The 13,041-nt window shown below is 47.2% G+C and overlaps 19 non-coding genes across 19 annotated transcripts; 12 read left to right on the forward strand and 7 right to left on the reverse strand.

Moving 5' to 3' along the window:
- Positions 1-624: 624 nt before the first annotated feature.
- On the forward strand, positions 625-697 carry TRNAK-CUU (transfer RNA lysine (anticodon CUU)). Its single transcript has one exon. It is a non-coding gene; the product is annotated as a tRNA-Lys (tRNA).
- Positions 698-994: 297 nt separating this feature from the next.
- TRNAK-CUU (transfer RNA lysine (anticodon CUU)) lies at positions 995-1,067 on the forward strand. Its single transcript has one exon. It is a non-coding gene; the product is annotated as a tRNA-Lys (tRNA).
- A 668-nt stretch (positions 1,068-1,735) lies between these two features.
- TRNAK-CUU (transfer RNA lysine (anticodon CUU)) lies at positions 1,736-1,808 on the forward strand. Its single transcript has one exon. It is a non-coding gene; the product is annotated as a tRNA-Lys (tRNA).
- Positions 1,809-2,847: 1,039 nt separating this feature from the next.
- TRNAK-CUU (transfer RNA lysine (anticodon CUU)) lies at positions 2,848-2,920 on the forward strand. The gene has a single exon. It is a non-coding gene; the product is annotated as a tRNA-Lys (tRNA).
- A 297-nt stretch (positions 2,921-3,217) lies between these two features.
- Positions 3,218-3,290, forward strand: TRNAK-CUU (transfer RNA lysine (anticodon CUU)). The gene has a single exon. It is a non-coding gene; the product is annotated as a tRNA-Lys (tRNA).
- Positions 3,291-4,523: 1,233 nt separating this feature from the next.
- On the reverse strand, positions 4,524-4,594 carry TRNAG-GCC (transfer RNA glycine (anticodon GCC)). Its single transcript has one exon. It is a non-coding gene; the product is annotated as a tRNA-Gly (tRNA).
- A 107-nt stretch (positions 4,595-4,701) lies between these two features.
- Positions 4,702-4,774, forward strand: TRNAK-CUU (transfer RNA lysine (anticodon CUU)). Its single transcript has one exon. It is a non-coding gene; the product is annotated as a tRNA-Lys (tRNA).
- Positions 4,775-5,634: 860 nt separating this feature from the next.
- Positions 5,635-5,705, reverse strand: TRNAG-GCC (transfer RNA glycine (anticodon GCC)). The gene has a single exon. It is a non-coding gene; the product is annotated as a tRNA-Gly (tRNA).
- A 107-nt stretch (positions 5,706-5,812) lies between these two features.
- On the forward strand, positions 5,813-5,885 carry TRNAK-CUU (transfer RNA lysine (anticodon CUU)). Its single transcript has one exon. It is a non-coding gene; the product is annotated as a tRNA-Lys (tRNA).
- Positions 5,886-6,182: 297 nt separating this feature from the next.
- Positions 6,183-6,255, forward strand: TRNAK-CUU (transfer RNA lysine (anticodon CUU)). Its single transcript has one exon. It is a non-coding gene; the product is annotated as a tRNA-Lys (tRNA).
- An 851-nt stretch (positions 6,256-7,106) lies between these two features.
- Positions 7,107-7,177, reverse strand: TRNAG-GCC (transfer RNA glycine (anticodon GCC)). Its single transcript has one exon. It is a non-coding gene; the product is annotated as a tRNA-Gly (tRNA).
- A 107-nt stretch (positions 7,178-7,284) lies between these two features.
- On the forward strand, positions 7,285-7,357 carry TRNAK-CUU (transfer RNA lysine (anticodon CUU)). The gene has a single exon. It is a non-coding gene; the product is annotated as a tRNA-Lys (tRNA).
- A 296-nt stretch (positions 7,358-7,653) lies between these two features.
- On the forward strand, positions 7,654-7,726 carry TRNAK-CUU (transfer RNA lysine (anticodon CUU)). The gene has a single exon. It is a non-coding gene; the product is annotated as a tRNA-Lys (tRNA).
- Positions 7,727-8,585: 859 nt separating this feature from the next.
- TRNAG-GCC (transfer RNA glycine (anticodon GCC)) lies at positions 8,586-8,656 on the reverse strand. Its single transcript has one exon. It is a non-coding gene; the product is annotated as a tRNA-Gly (tRNA).
- Positions 8,657-8,763: 107 nt separating this feature from the next.
- On the forward strand, positions 8,764-8,836 carry TRNAK-CUU (transfer RNA lysine (anticodon CUU)). The gene has a single exon. It is a non-coding gene; the product is annotated as a tRNA-Lys (tRNA).
- Positions 8,837-9,697: 861 nt separating this feature from the next.
- On the reverse strand, positions 9,698-9,768 carry TRNAG-GCC (transfer RNA glycine (anticodon GCC)). Its single transcript has one exon. It is a non-coding gene; the product is annotated as a tRNA-Gly (tRNA).
- A 1,041-nt stretch (positions 9,769-10,809) lies between these two features.
- TRNAD-GUC (transfer RNA aspartic acid (anticodon GUC)) lies at positions 10,810-10,880 on the reverse strand. The gene has a single exon. It is a non-coding gene; the product is annotated as a tRNA-Asp (tRNA).
- A 1,781-nt stretch (positions 10,881-12,661) lies between these two features.
- On the reverse strand, positions 12,662-12,732 carry TRNAG-GCC (transfer RNA glycine (anticodon GCC)). The gene has a single exon. It is a non-coding gene; the product is annotated as a tRNA-Gly (tRNA).
- A 107-nt stretch (positions 12,733-12,839) lies between these two features.
- TRNAK-CUU (transfer RNA lysine (anticodon CUU)) lies at positions 12,840-12,912 on the forward strand. Its single transcript has one exon. It is a non-coding gene; the product is annotated as a tRNA-Lys (tRNA).
- Positions 12,913-13,041: the final 129 nt, after the last annotated feature.

The following is a 13,041-nucleotide window of genomic DNA, read 5'->3' on the forward strand; positions in this document are numbered from 1 at the left end:
ACTTGCATCACCACAGCGCAAATGGCTGTCCTCACTTTCACAAAATGCACTGCCCTATCAGCAAAAACTCAGGAATGTATTGACCGGGAATTGAACCCGGCCTCCCACGTGGCCGGCTAGATTTCTACCACTGAACCACCAATGATCCACAGATGCTTAATTTTAGACTTACTCATGTACTTTAGTGTACAAAACAAAGCAGGAGAGTCAGGATGCCTTGCCTTGCCATCACCACAACTCCTCAGTTACCAAGCATTGCTAACTCAGTCGGTAAAGCATGAGGCTCTTAATCTCAGGGTCGTGGGTTCGAGCCCCACATTGGGCGGATGTTTTTTTTCTTTTCCTGTACCATTGTATGTGGAACACTGTCAACTTGCACCACCACAGCGCAAATGGCTGTCCTCACTTTCACAAAATGCACTGCCATATCAGCAAAAACTCAGGACTGCATTGGCCGGGAAACAAACCCGGGCCTCCCGCGTGGCAGGCAAGAATTCTACCACTGAACCACCAATGCTCCACAGATACTGAATTTTACACTTACTCGTGTACTTTAGTGTATGAAACAAAGCAGGAGTGTCAGGATGCCTTGCCTTGCCATCACCTCCATACATTCTCAACCAAGCCTGGCTAACTCAGTCGGTAGAGCATGAGACTCTTAATCTCAGGGTCGTGGGTTCGAGCCCCACGTTGGGCGGATGTTTTTTCTTTTCCTGTACCATTGTATGTGGAACACTGTATACTTGCACCACAACAGCGCAAATGGCTGTCCTCACTTTCACAAAATACACTGCCATATCAGGAAAAACTCAAGACTGCATTGGCCGGGAATCGATTCCGGGCCTCACGCGTGGCAGGCGAGAATTCTAACACTGAATCACCAATGCTCCACAGATGCCTTATTTTACACTTACTCATGTACTTTAGTGTATAAAACAAAGCAGGAGTGTCAGGATGCCTTGCCTTGCCATCACCTCCATACATGCTCAACCAAGCCTGGCTAGCTCAGTCGGTAGAGCATGAGACTCTTAATCTCAGGGTCGTGGGTTCGAGCCCCACGTTGAGCGGATGTTTTTTCTTTTCCTGTACCATTGTATGTGGAACACTGTCAACTTGCACCACCACAGCGCAAATGGCTGTCCTCACTTTCACAAAATGCACTGCCCTATCAGCAAAAACTCAGGAATGTATTGACCGGGATTTGAACCCGGCCTCCCACGTGGCCGGCTAGATTTCTACCACTGAATTACCAATGATCCACAGATGCTTAATTTTAGACTTACTCATGTACTTTAGTGTACAAAACAAAGCAGGAGAGTCAGGATGCCTTGCCTTGCCATCACCACAACTCCTCGGTTACCAAGCATTGCTAACTCAGTCGGTAAAGCATAAGACTCTTAATCTCAGGGTCGTGGGTTCGAGCCCCACATTGGGCGGATGTTTTTTTTCTTTTCCTGTACCATTGTATGTGGAACACTGTCAACTTGCACCACCACAGCGCAAATGGCTGTCCTCACTTTCACAAAATGCACTGCCATATCAGCAAAAACTCAGGACTGCATTGGCCGGGAATCGAACCAAGACCTCCCACGTGGCAGGCGAGAATTCTACCACTGAACCACCAATGCTCCACAGATACTTAATTTTACACTTACTCGTGTACTTTAGTTTATGAAACAAAGCAGGAGTGTCAGGATGCCTTGCCTTGCCATCACCTCCATACATTCTCAACCAAGCCTGGCTAGCTCAGTCGGTAGAGCATGAGACTCTTAATTTCAGTGTTGTGGGTTCAAGCCCCACGTTGGGCGGATGTTTTTTCTTTTCCTGTACCATTGTATGTGGAACACTGTATACTTGCACCACCACAGCGCAAATGGCTGTCCTCACTTTCACAAAATACACTGCCATATCAGCAAAAACTCAGGACTGCATTGGCCGGGAATCGATTCCGGGCCTCACGCGTGGCAGGCGAGAATTCTACTACTGAACCACCAATGCTCCACAGATGCCTAATTTTACACTTACTCATGTACTTTAGTGTATAAAACAAAGCAGGAGTGTCAGGATGCCTTGCCTTGCCATCACCTCCAAGCCTACGTAACCAAGCCCGACTAGCACAGTCGCTAGAGCATAAGACTATTAATCTTAGGGTCATGTATTTGAGCTCCATGTTGGGCAGTTGTTTTTTTCTCTTCCTGTACCATTGTATGTGGAACAGTGTATACTTGCATCACCACAGCGCAAATGGCTGTCCTCACTTTCACAAAATGCACTGCCCTATCAGCAAAAACTCAGGAATGTATTGACCGGGAATTGAACCCGGCCTCCCACGTGGCCGGCTAGATTTCTACCACTGAACCACCAATGATCCACAGATGCTTAATTTTAGACTTACTCATGTACTTTAGTGTACAAAACAAAGCAGGAGAGTCAGGATGCCTTGCCTTGCCATCACCACAACTCCTCAGTTACCAAGCATTGCTAACTCAGTCGGTAAAGCATGAGGCTCTTAATCTCAGGGTCGTGGGTTCGAGCCCCACATTGGGCGGATGTTTTTTTTCTTTTCCTGTACCATTGTATGTGGAACACTGTCAACTTGCACCACCACAGCGCAAATGGCTGTCCTCACTTTCACAAAATGCACTGCCATATCAGCAAAAACTCAGGACTGCATTGGCCGGGAAACAAACCCGGGCCTCCCGCGTGGCAGGCAAGAATTCTACCACTGAACCACCAATGCTCCACAGATACTGAATTTTACACTTACTCGTGTACTTTAGTGTATGAAACAAAGCAGGAGTGTCAGGATGCCTTGCCTTGCCATCACCTCCATACATTCTCAACCAAGCCTGGCTAACTCAGTCGGTAGAGCATGAGACTCTTAATCTCAGGGTCGTGGGTTCGAGCCCCACGTTGGGCGGATGTTTTTTCTTTTCCTGTACCATTGTATGTGGAACACTGTATACTTGCACCACAACAGCGCAAATGGCTGTGCTCACTTTCACAAAATACACTGCCATATCAGGAAAAACTCAAGACTGCATTGGCCGGGAATCGATTCCGGGCCTCACGCGTGGCAGGCGAGAATTCTAACACTGAACCACCAATGCTCCACAGATGCCTTATTTTACACTTACTCATGTACTTTAGTGTATAAAACAAAGCAGGAGTGTCTGGATGCCTTGCCTTGCCATCACCTCCATACATGCTCAACCAAGCCTGGCTAGCTCAGTCGGTAGAGCATGAGACTCTTAATCTCAGGGTCGTGGGTTCGAGCCCCACGTTGAGCGGATGTTTTTTCTTTTCCTGTACCATTGTATGTGGAACACTGTATACTTGCACCACCACAGCGCAAATGGCTGTCCTCACTTTCACAAAATACACTGCCATATCAGCAAAAACTCAGGACTGCATTGGCCGGGAATCGATTCCTGGCCTCACGCCTGGCAGGCGAGAATTCTACCACTGAACCACCAATGCTCCACAGATGCTTAATTTTACACTTACTCATGTACTTTAGTGTATAAAACAAAGCAGGAGTGTCAGGATGCCTTGCCTTGCCATCACCTCCAAGCCTACGTAACCAAGCCCGACTAGCACAGTCGCTAGAGCATAAGACTATTAATCTTAGGGTCATGTATTTGAGCTCCATGTTGGGCAGTTGTTTTTTTCTCTTCCTGTACCATTGTATGTGGAACAGTGTATACTTGCATCACCACAGCGCAAATGGCTGTCCTCACTTTCACAAAATGCACTGCCCTATCAGCAAAAACTCAGGAATGTATTGACCGGGAATTGAACCCGGCCTCCCACGTGGCCGGCTAGATTTCTACCACTGAACCACCAATGATCCACAGATGCTTAATTTTAGACTTACTCATGTACTTTAGTGTACAAAACAAAGCAGGAGAGTCAGGATGCCTTGCCTTGCCATCACCACAACTCCTCGGTTACCAAGCATTGCTAACTTAGTCGGTAAAGCATGAGACTCTTAATCTCAGGGTCGTGGGTTCGAGCCCCACATTGGGCGGATGTTTTTTTTCTTTTCCTGTACCATTGTATGTGGAACACTGTCAACTTGCACCACCACAGCGCAAATGGCTGTCCTCACTTTCACAAAATGCACTGCCATATCAGCAAAAACTCAGGACTGCATTGGCCGGGAATCGAACCCGGGCCTCCCGCATGGCAGGTGACAATTCTACCACTGAACCACCAATACTCCACAGATACTTAATTTCACACTTACTCCTGTACTTTAGTGTATGAAACAAAGCAGGAGAGTCAGGATGCCTTCCCTTTCCATCACCACAACTCCTCGGTTACCAAGCATTGCTAACTCAGTCGGTAAAGCATGAGACTCTTAATCTCAGGGTCGTGGGTTCGAGCCCCACATTGGGCGGATGTTTTTTTTCTTTTCCTGTACCATTGTATGTGGAACACTGTCAACTTGCACCACCACAGCGCAAATGGCTGTCCTCACTTTCACAAAATGCACTGCCATATCAGCAAAAACTCAGGACTGCATTGGCCGGGAATCGAACCCGGGCCTCCCGCTTGGCAGGCGAGAATTCTACCACTGAACCACCAATGCTCCACAGATACTTAATTTTACACTTACTCGTGTACTTTAGTGTATGAAACAAAGCAGGAGTGTCAGGATGCCTTGCCTTGCCATCACCATCATACATTCTCAACCAATCCTGGCTAGCTCAGTCGGTAGAGCATGAGACTCTTAATCTCAGGGTCGTGGGTTCGAGCCCCACGTTGGGAGGATGTTTTTTCTTTTCCTGTACCATTGTATGTGGAACAGTGTATACTTGCACCACCACAGCGCAAATGGCTGTCCTCACTTTCACAAAATACACTGCCATATCAGCAAAAACTCAGGACTGCATTGGCCGGGAATGGATTCCGGGCCTCACGCGTGGCAGTCGAGAATTCTACCACTTAACCACCAATGCTCCACAGATGCCTAATTTTACACTTACTCATGTACTTTAGTGTATAAAAAAAGCAGGAGTGTCAGGATGCCTTGCCTTGCCATCACCTCCAAGCCTACGTAACCAAGCCCGACTAGCACAGTCGCTAGAGCATAAGACTATTAATCTTAGGGTCATGTATTTGAGCTCCATGTTGGGCAGTTGTTTTTTTCTCTTCCTGTACCATTGTATGTGGAACAGTGTATACTTGCATCACCACAGCGCAAATGGCTGTCCTCACTTTCACAAAATGCACTGCCCTATCAGCAAAAACTCAGGAATGTATTGACCGGGAATTGAACCCGGCCTCCCACGTGGCCGGCTAGATTTCTACCACTGAACCACCAATGATCCACAGATGCTTAATTTTAGACTTACTCATGTACTTTAGTGTACAAAACAAAGCAGGAGAGTCAGGATGCCTTCCCTTTCCATCACCACAACTCCTCGGTTACCAAGCATTGCTAACTCAGTCGGTAAAGCATGAGACTCTTAATCTCAGCGTCGTGGGTCCGAGCCCCACATTGGGCAGATGTTTTTTTTTCTTTTCCTGTACCATTGTATGTGGAACACTGTCACTTGCACCACCACAGCGCAAATGGCTGTCCTCACTTTCACAAAATGCACTGCCATATCAGCAAAAAATCAGGACTGCATTGGCCGGGAATCGAACCCGGGCCTCCCGCGTGGCAGGCGAGAATTCTACCACTGAACCACCAATGCTCCACAGATACTTAATTTTACACTTACTCGTGTACTTTAGTGTATGAAACAAAGCAGGAGTGTCAGGATGCCTTGCCTTGCCATCACCTCCATATATGCTCAACCAAGCCTGGCTAGCTCAGTCGGTAGAGCATGAGACTCTTAATCTCAGGGTCGTGGGTTCGAGCCCCACGTTGGGCGGATGTTTTTTCTTTTCCTGTACCATTGTATGTGGAACACTGTATACTTGCACCACAACAGCGCAAATGGCTGTCCTCACTTTCACAAAATACACTGCCATATCAGCAAAAACTCAAGACTGCATTGGCCGGGAATTGATTCCGGGCCTCACGCGTGGCAGGCGAGAATTCTACCACTGAACCACCAATGCTCCACAGATGCCTTATTTTACACTTACTCATGTACTTTAGTGTATAAAACAAAGCAGGAGTGTCAGGATGCCTTGCTTTGCCATCACCTCCATACATTCTCAACCAAGCCTGGCTAGCTCAGTCGGTAGAGCATGAGACTCTTAATCTCAGGGTCGTGGGTTCGAGCCCCACGTTGGGCGGATATTTTTTCTTTTCCTGTACCATTGTATGTGGAACACTGTATACTTGCACCACCACAGCGCAAATGGCTGTCCTCACTTTCACAAAATACACTGCCATATCAGCAAAAACTCAGGACTGCATTGGCCGGGAATCGATTCCGGGCCTCACGCGTGGCAGGCGAGAATTCTACCACTGAACCACCAATGCTCCACAGATGCCTAATTTTACACTTACTCATGTACTTTAGTGTATAAAAAAAGCAGGAGTGTCAGGATGCCTTGCCTTGCCATCACCTCCAAGCCTACGTAACCAAGCCCGACTAGCACAGTCGCTAGAGCATAAGACTATTAATCTTAGGGTCATGTATTTGAGCTCCATGTTGGGCAGTTGTTTTTTTCTCTTCCTGTACCATTGTATGTGGAACAGTGTATACTTGCATCACCACAGCGCAAATGGCTGTCCTCACTTTCACAAAATGCACTGCCATATCAGCAAAAACTCAGGAATGTATTGACCGGGAATTGAACCCGGCCTCCCACGTGGCCGGCTAGATTTCTACCACTGAACCACCAATGATCCACAGATGCTTAATTTTAGACTTACTCATGTACTTTAGTGTACAAAACAAAGCAGGAGAGTCAGGATGCCTTCCCTTTCCATCACCACAACTCCTCGGTTACCAAGCATTGCTAACTCAGTCGGTAAAGCATGAGACTCTTAATCTCAGCGTCGTGGGTCCGAGCCCCACATTGGGCGGATGTTTTTTTTTTCTTTTCCTGTACCATTGTATGTGGAACACTGTCAACTTGCACAACCACAGCGCAAATGGCTGTCCTCACTTTCACAAAATGCACTGCCATATCAGGACTGCATTGGCCGGGAATAGAACCCGGGCCTCCCGCGTGGCAGGCGAGAATTCTTCCACTGAACCACCAATGCTCCACAGATACTTAATTTTACACTTACTCGTGTACTTTAGTGTATGAAACAAAGCAGGAGTGTCAGGATGCCTTGCCTTGCCATCACCTCCATATATGCTCAACCAAGCCTGGCTAGCTCAGTCGGTAGAGCATGAGACTCTTAATCTCAGGGTCGTGGGTTCGAGCCCCACGTTGGGCGGATGTTTCTTTTTTCCTGTACCATTGTATGTGGAACACTGTATACTTGCACCACAACAGCGCAAATGGCTGTCCTCACTTTCACAAAATACACTGCCATATCAGCAAAAACTCAAGACTGCATTGGCCGGGAATTGATTCCGGGCCTCACGCGTGGCAGGCGAGAATTCTACCACTGAACCACCAATGCTCCACAGATGCCTTATTTTACACTTACTCATGTACTTTAGTGTATAAAACAAAGCAGGAGTGTCAGGATGCCTTGCTTTGCCATCACATCCATACATTCTCAACCAAGCCTGGCTAGCTCAGTCGGTAGAGCATGAGACTCTTAATCTCAGGGTCGTGGGTTCGAGCCCCACGTTGGGCGGATATTTTTTCTTTTCCTGTACCATTGTATGTGGAACACTGTATACTTGCACCACCACAGCGCAAATGGCTGTCCTCACTTTCACAAAATACACTGCCATATCAGCAAAAACTCAGGACTGCATTGGCCGGGAATCGATTCCGGGCCTCACGCGTGGCAGGCGAGAATTCTACCACTGAACCACCAATGCTCCACAGATGCCTAATTTTACACTTACTCATGTACTTTAGTGTATAAAACAAAGCTGGAGTGTCAGGATGCCTTGCCTTGCCATCACCTCCAAGCCTACGTAACCTAGCCCGACTAGCACAGTCGCTAGAGCATAAGACTATTAATCTTAGGGTCATGTATTTGAGCTCCATGTTGGGCAGTTGTTTTTTTCTCTTCCTGTACCATTGTATGTGGAACAGTGTATACTTGCATCACCACAGCGCAAATGGCTGTCCTCACTTTCACAAAATGCACTGCCCTATCAGCAAAAACTCAGGAATGTATTGACCGGGAATTGAACCTGGCCTCCCACGTGGCCGGCTAGATTTCTACCACTGAACCACCAATGATCCACAGATGCTTATTTTTAGACTTACTCATGTACTTTAGTGTACAAAACAAAGCAGGAGAGTCAGGATGCCTTCCCTTTCCATCACCACAACTCCTCGGTTACCAAGCATTGCTAACTCAGTCGGTAAAGCATGAGACTCTTAATCTCAGGGTCGTGGGTTAGAGCCCCACGTTGGGTGGATGTTTTTTCTTTTCCTGTACCATTGTATGTGGAAAACTGTATACTTGCACCATCACAGCGCAAATGGCTGTCCTCACTTTCACAAAATACACTGCCATTTCAGCAAAACCTAAGGACTGCATTGGCCGGGAATCGAACCCTGGCCTCCCGCGTGGCAGGCGAGAATTCTACCACTGAACCACCAATGCTCCACAGATACTTAATTTTACATGTACTCGTGTACTTTAGTGTATGAAACAAAGCAGGAGTGTCAGGATGCCTTGCCTTGCCATCACCTCCATACATTCTAAACCAAGCCTGGCTAGCTCAGTCGGTAGAGCATGAGACTCTTAATCTCAGGGTCGTGGGTTCGAGCCCCACGTTGGGCAGATGTTTTTTCTTTTCATGAACCATTGTATGTGGAACAGTGTATACTTGCACTACCACAGCGCAAATGGCTGTCCTCACTTTCACAAAATACACTGCCATATCAGCAAAAACTCAGGACTGCATTGGCCGGGAATCGATTCCGGGCCTCACGCGTGGCAGGCGAGAACTCTACCACTGAACCACCAATGCTCCACAGATATCTAATTTTACACTTACTCATGTACTTTAGTGTATAAAACAAAGCTGGAGTGTCAGGATGCCTTGCCTTGCCATCACCTCCAAGCCTACGTAACCAAGCCCGACTAGCACAGTCGCTAGAGCATAAGACTATTAATCTTAGGGTCATGTATTTGTGCTCCATGTTGGGCAGTTGTTTTTTTCTCTTCCTGTACCATTGTATGTGGAACAGTATATACTTGCATCACCACAGCGCAAATGGCTGTCCTCACTTTCACAAAATGAACTGCCCTATCAGCAAAAACTCAGGAATGTATTGACCGGGAATTGAACCCGGCCTCTCACGTGGCCGGCTAGATTTCTACCACTGAACCACCGATGATCCACAGATGCTTAATTTTAGACTTACTCATGTACTTTAGTGTACAAAACAAAGCAGGAGAGTCAGGATGCCTTGCCTTGCCATCACCACAACTCCTCGGTTACCAAGCATTGCTAACTCATTCGGTAAAGCATGAGACTCTTAATCTCAGGGTCGTGGGTTCGAGCCCCACATTGGGCGGATGTTTTTTTTCTTTTCCCGTACCATTGTATGTGGAACACTGTCAACTTGCACCACCACAGCGCAAATGGCTGTCCTCACTTTCACAAAATGCACTGCCATATCAGCAAAAGCTCAAGACTGCATTGGCCGGGAATCGAACCCAGGCCTCCCGCGTGGCAGGTGAGAATTCTACCACTGAACCACCAATGCTCCACAGAAACTTAATTTTACACTTACTCGTGTACTTTAGTGTATGAAACAAAGCAGGAGTGTCAGAATGCCTTGCCTTGCCTTCACCTCCATATATTCTCAACCAAGCCCGGATAGCTCAGTCGGTAGAGCATGAGACTCTTAATCTCAGACTCGTGGGTTCGAGCCCCACGTTGTGCGGATGTTATTTCTTTTCCGGTACCATTGTATGTGGAACACTGTCAACTTGCACCACAACAGCGCAAATGGCTGTCCTCACTTTCACAAAATACACTGCCATATCAGCAAAAACTCAGGACTGCATTGGCCGGGAATTGATTCCGGGCCTCATGCGTGGCAGGCGAGAATTCTACCACCGAACCACCAATGTTCCACAGATGCCTAATTTTACACTTACTCATGTACTTTAGTGTATAAAACAAAGCAGGAGTGTCAGGATGCCTTGCCTTGCCATCACCTCCAAGCCTACGTAACCAAGCCCGACTAGCACAGTCGCTAGAGCATAAGACTATTAATCTTAGGGTCATGTATTTGAGCTCCATGTTGGGCAGTTGTTTTTTTCTCTTCCTGTACCATTGTATGTGGAACAGTGTATACTTGCATCACCACAGTGCAAATGGCTGTCCTCACTTTCACAAAATGCACTGCCCTATCAGCAAAAACTCAGGAATGTATTGACCGGGAATTGAACCCGGCCTCCCACGTGGCCGGCTAGATTTCTACCACTGAACCACCAATGATCCACAGATGCTTAATTTTAGACTTACTCATGTACTTTAGTGTACAAAACAAAGCAGGAGAGTCAGGATGCCTTGCCTTGCCATCACCACAACTCCTCGGTTACCAAGCATTGCTAACTCAGTTGGTAAAGCATGAGACTCTTAATCTCAGGGTTGTGGGTTCGAGCCCCACATTGGGTGGATGTTTTTTTTCTTTTCCCGTACCATTGTATGTGGAACACTGTCAACTTGCACCACCACAGCGCAAATGGCTGTCCTCACTTTCACAAAATGCACTGCCATATCAGCAAAAGCTCAGGACTGCATTGGCCGGGAATCGAACCCAGGACTCCCGCGTGACAGGAGAGAATTCTACCACTGAACCACCAATGCTCCACAGAAGCTTAATTTTACACTTACTCGTGTACTTTAGTGTATGAAACAAAGCAGGAGTGTCAGGATGCCTTGCCTTGCCTTCACCTCCATACATTCTCAACCAAGCCCGGCTAGCTCAGTCGGTAGCGCATGAGACTCTTAATCTCAGACTCGTGGGTTCGAGCTACACGTTGGGCGGATGTTATTTCTTTTCCTGTACCATTGTATGTGGAACACTTTCAACTTGCACCACCACAGTGCAAATGGCTGTCCTCACTTTCACAAAATACACTGCCATATCAGCAAAAACTCAGGACTGCATTGGCCGGGAATTGATTCCGGGCCTCATGCGTGGCAGGCGAGAATTCTACCACCGAACCACCAATGCTCCACAGATGCCTAATTTTACACTTACTCATGTACTTTAGTGTATAAAACAAAGCAGGAGTGTCAGGATGCCTTGCCTTGCCATCACCTCCAAGCCTACGTAATCAAGCCCGACTAGCACAGTCGCTAGAGCATAAGACTATTAATCTTAGGGTCATGTATTTGAGCTCCATGTTGGGCAGTTGTTTTTTTCTCTTCCTGTACCATTGTATGTGGAACAGTGTATACTTGCATCACCACAGCGCAAATGGCTGTCCTCACTTTCACAAAATGCACTGCCCTATCAGCAAAAACTCAGGAATGTATTGACCGGGAATTGAACCCGGCCTCCCACGTGGCCGGCTAGATTTCTACCACTGAACCACCAATGATCCACAGATGCTTAATTTTAGACTTACTCATGTACTTTAGTGTACAAAACAAAGCAGGAGAGTCAGGATGCCTTGCCTTGCCATCACCACAACTCCTCGGTTACCAAGCATTGCTAACTCAGTCGGTTAAGCATGAGACTCTTAATCTCAGGGTCGTGGGTTCAAGCCCCACGTTGGGCGGATGTTTTTTCTTTTCCTGTACCATTGTATGTGGAACACTGTATACTTGCACCACAACAGTGCAAATGGCTGTCCTCACTTTCACAAAATACACTGCCATATCAGCAAAAACTCAAGACTGCATTGGCCGGGAATCGATTCCAGGCCTCACGCGTGGCAGGCGAGAATTCTACCACTGAACCACCAATGCTCCACAGATGCCTTGTTTTACACTTACTCATGTACTTTAGAGTATAAAACAAAGCAGGAGTGTCAGGATGCCTTGCCTTGCCATCACCTCCAAGCCTACGTAATCAAGCCCGACTAGCACAGTCGCTAGAGCATTGGACTATTAATCTTAGGGTCATGTATTTGAGCTCCATGTTGGGCAGTTGTTTTTTTCTCTTCCTGTACCATTGTATGTGGAACAGTGTATACTTGCATCACCACAGCGCAAATGGCTGTCCTCACTTTCACAAAATCCACTGCCCTATCAGCAAAAACTCAGGAATGTATTGACCGGGAATTGAGCCCGGCCTCCCACGTGGCCGGCTAGATTTCTACCACTGAACCACCAATGATCCACAGATGCTTAATTTTAGACTTACTCATGTACTTTAGTGTACAAAACAAAGCAGGAGAGTCAGGATGCCTTGCCTTGCCATCACCACAACTCCTCGGTTACCAAGCATTGCTAACTCAGTTGGTAAAGCATGAGACTCTTAATCTCAGGGTTGTGGGTTCGAGCCCCACATTGGGCGGATGTTTTTTTTCTTTTCCCGTACCATTGTATGTGGAACACTGTCAACTTGCACCACCACAGCGCAAATGGCTGTCCTCACTTTCACAAAATGCACTGCCATATCAGCAAAAGCTCAGGACTGCATTGGCCAGGAATCGAACCCGGGACTCCCGCGTGGCAGGCAAGAATTCTACCACTGAACCACCAATGCTCCACAGTAACTCAATTTTACACTTACTCGTGTACTTTAGTGTATGAAACAAAGCAGGAGTGTCAGGATGCCTTGCCTTGCCATCACCTCCATACATTCTCAACCAAGCCCGGCTAGCTCAGTCGGTAGAGCATGAGACTCTTAATCTCAGACTCGTGGGTTCGATCCCCACGTTGGGCGGATGTTATTTCTTTTCCTGTACCATTGTATGTGGAACACTGTCAACTTGCACCACCACAGCGCAAATGGCTGTCCTCACTTTCACAAAATACACTGCCATATCAGCAAAAACTCAGGACTGCATTGGCC

This window comes from Pseudophryne corroboree, chromosome 3 (genome assembly GCF_028390025.1).
Source record: "Pseudophryne corroboree isolate aPseCor3 chromosome 3, aPseCor3.hap2, whole genome shotgun sequence".
Classification (NCBI taxonomy): domain Eukaryota; kingdom Metazoa; phylum Chordata; class Amphibia; order Anura; family Myobatrachidae; genus Pseudophryne; species Pseudophryne corroboree.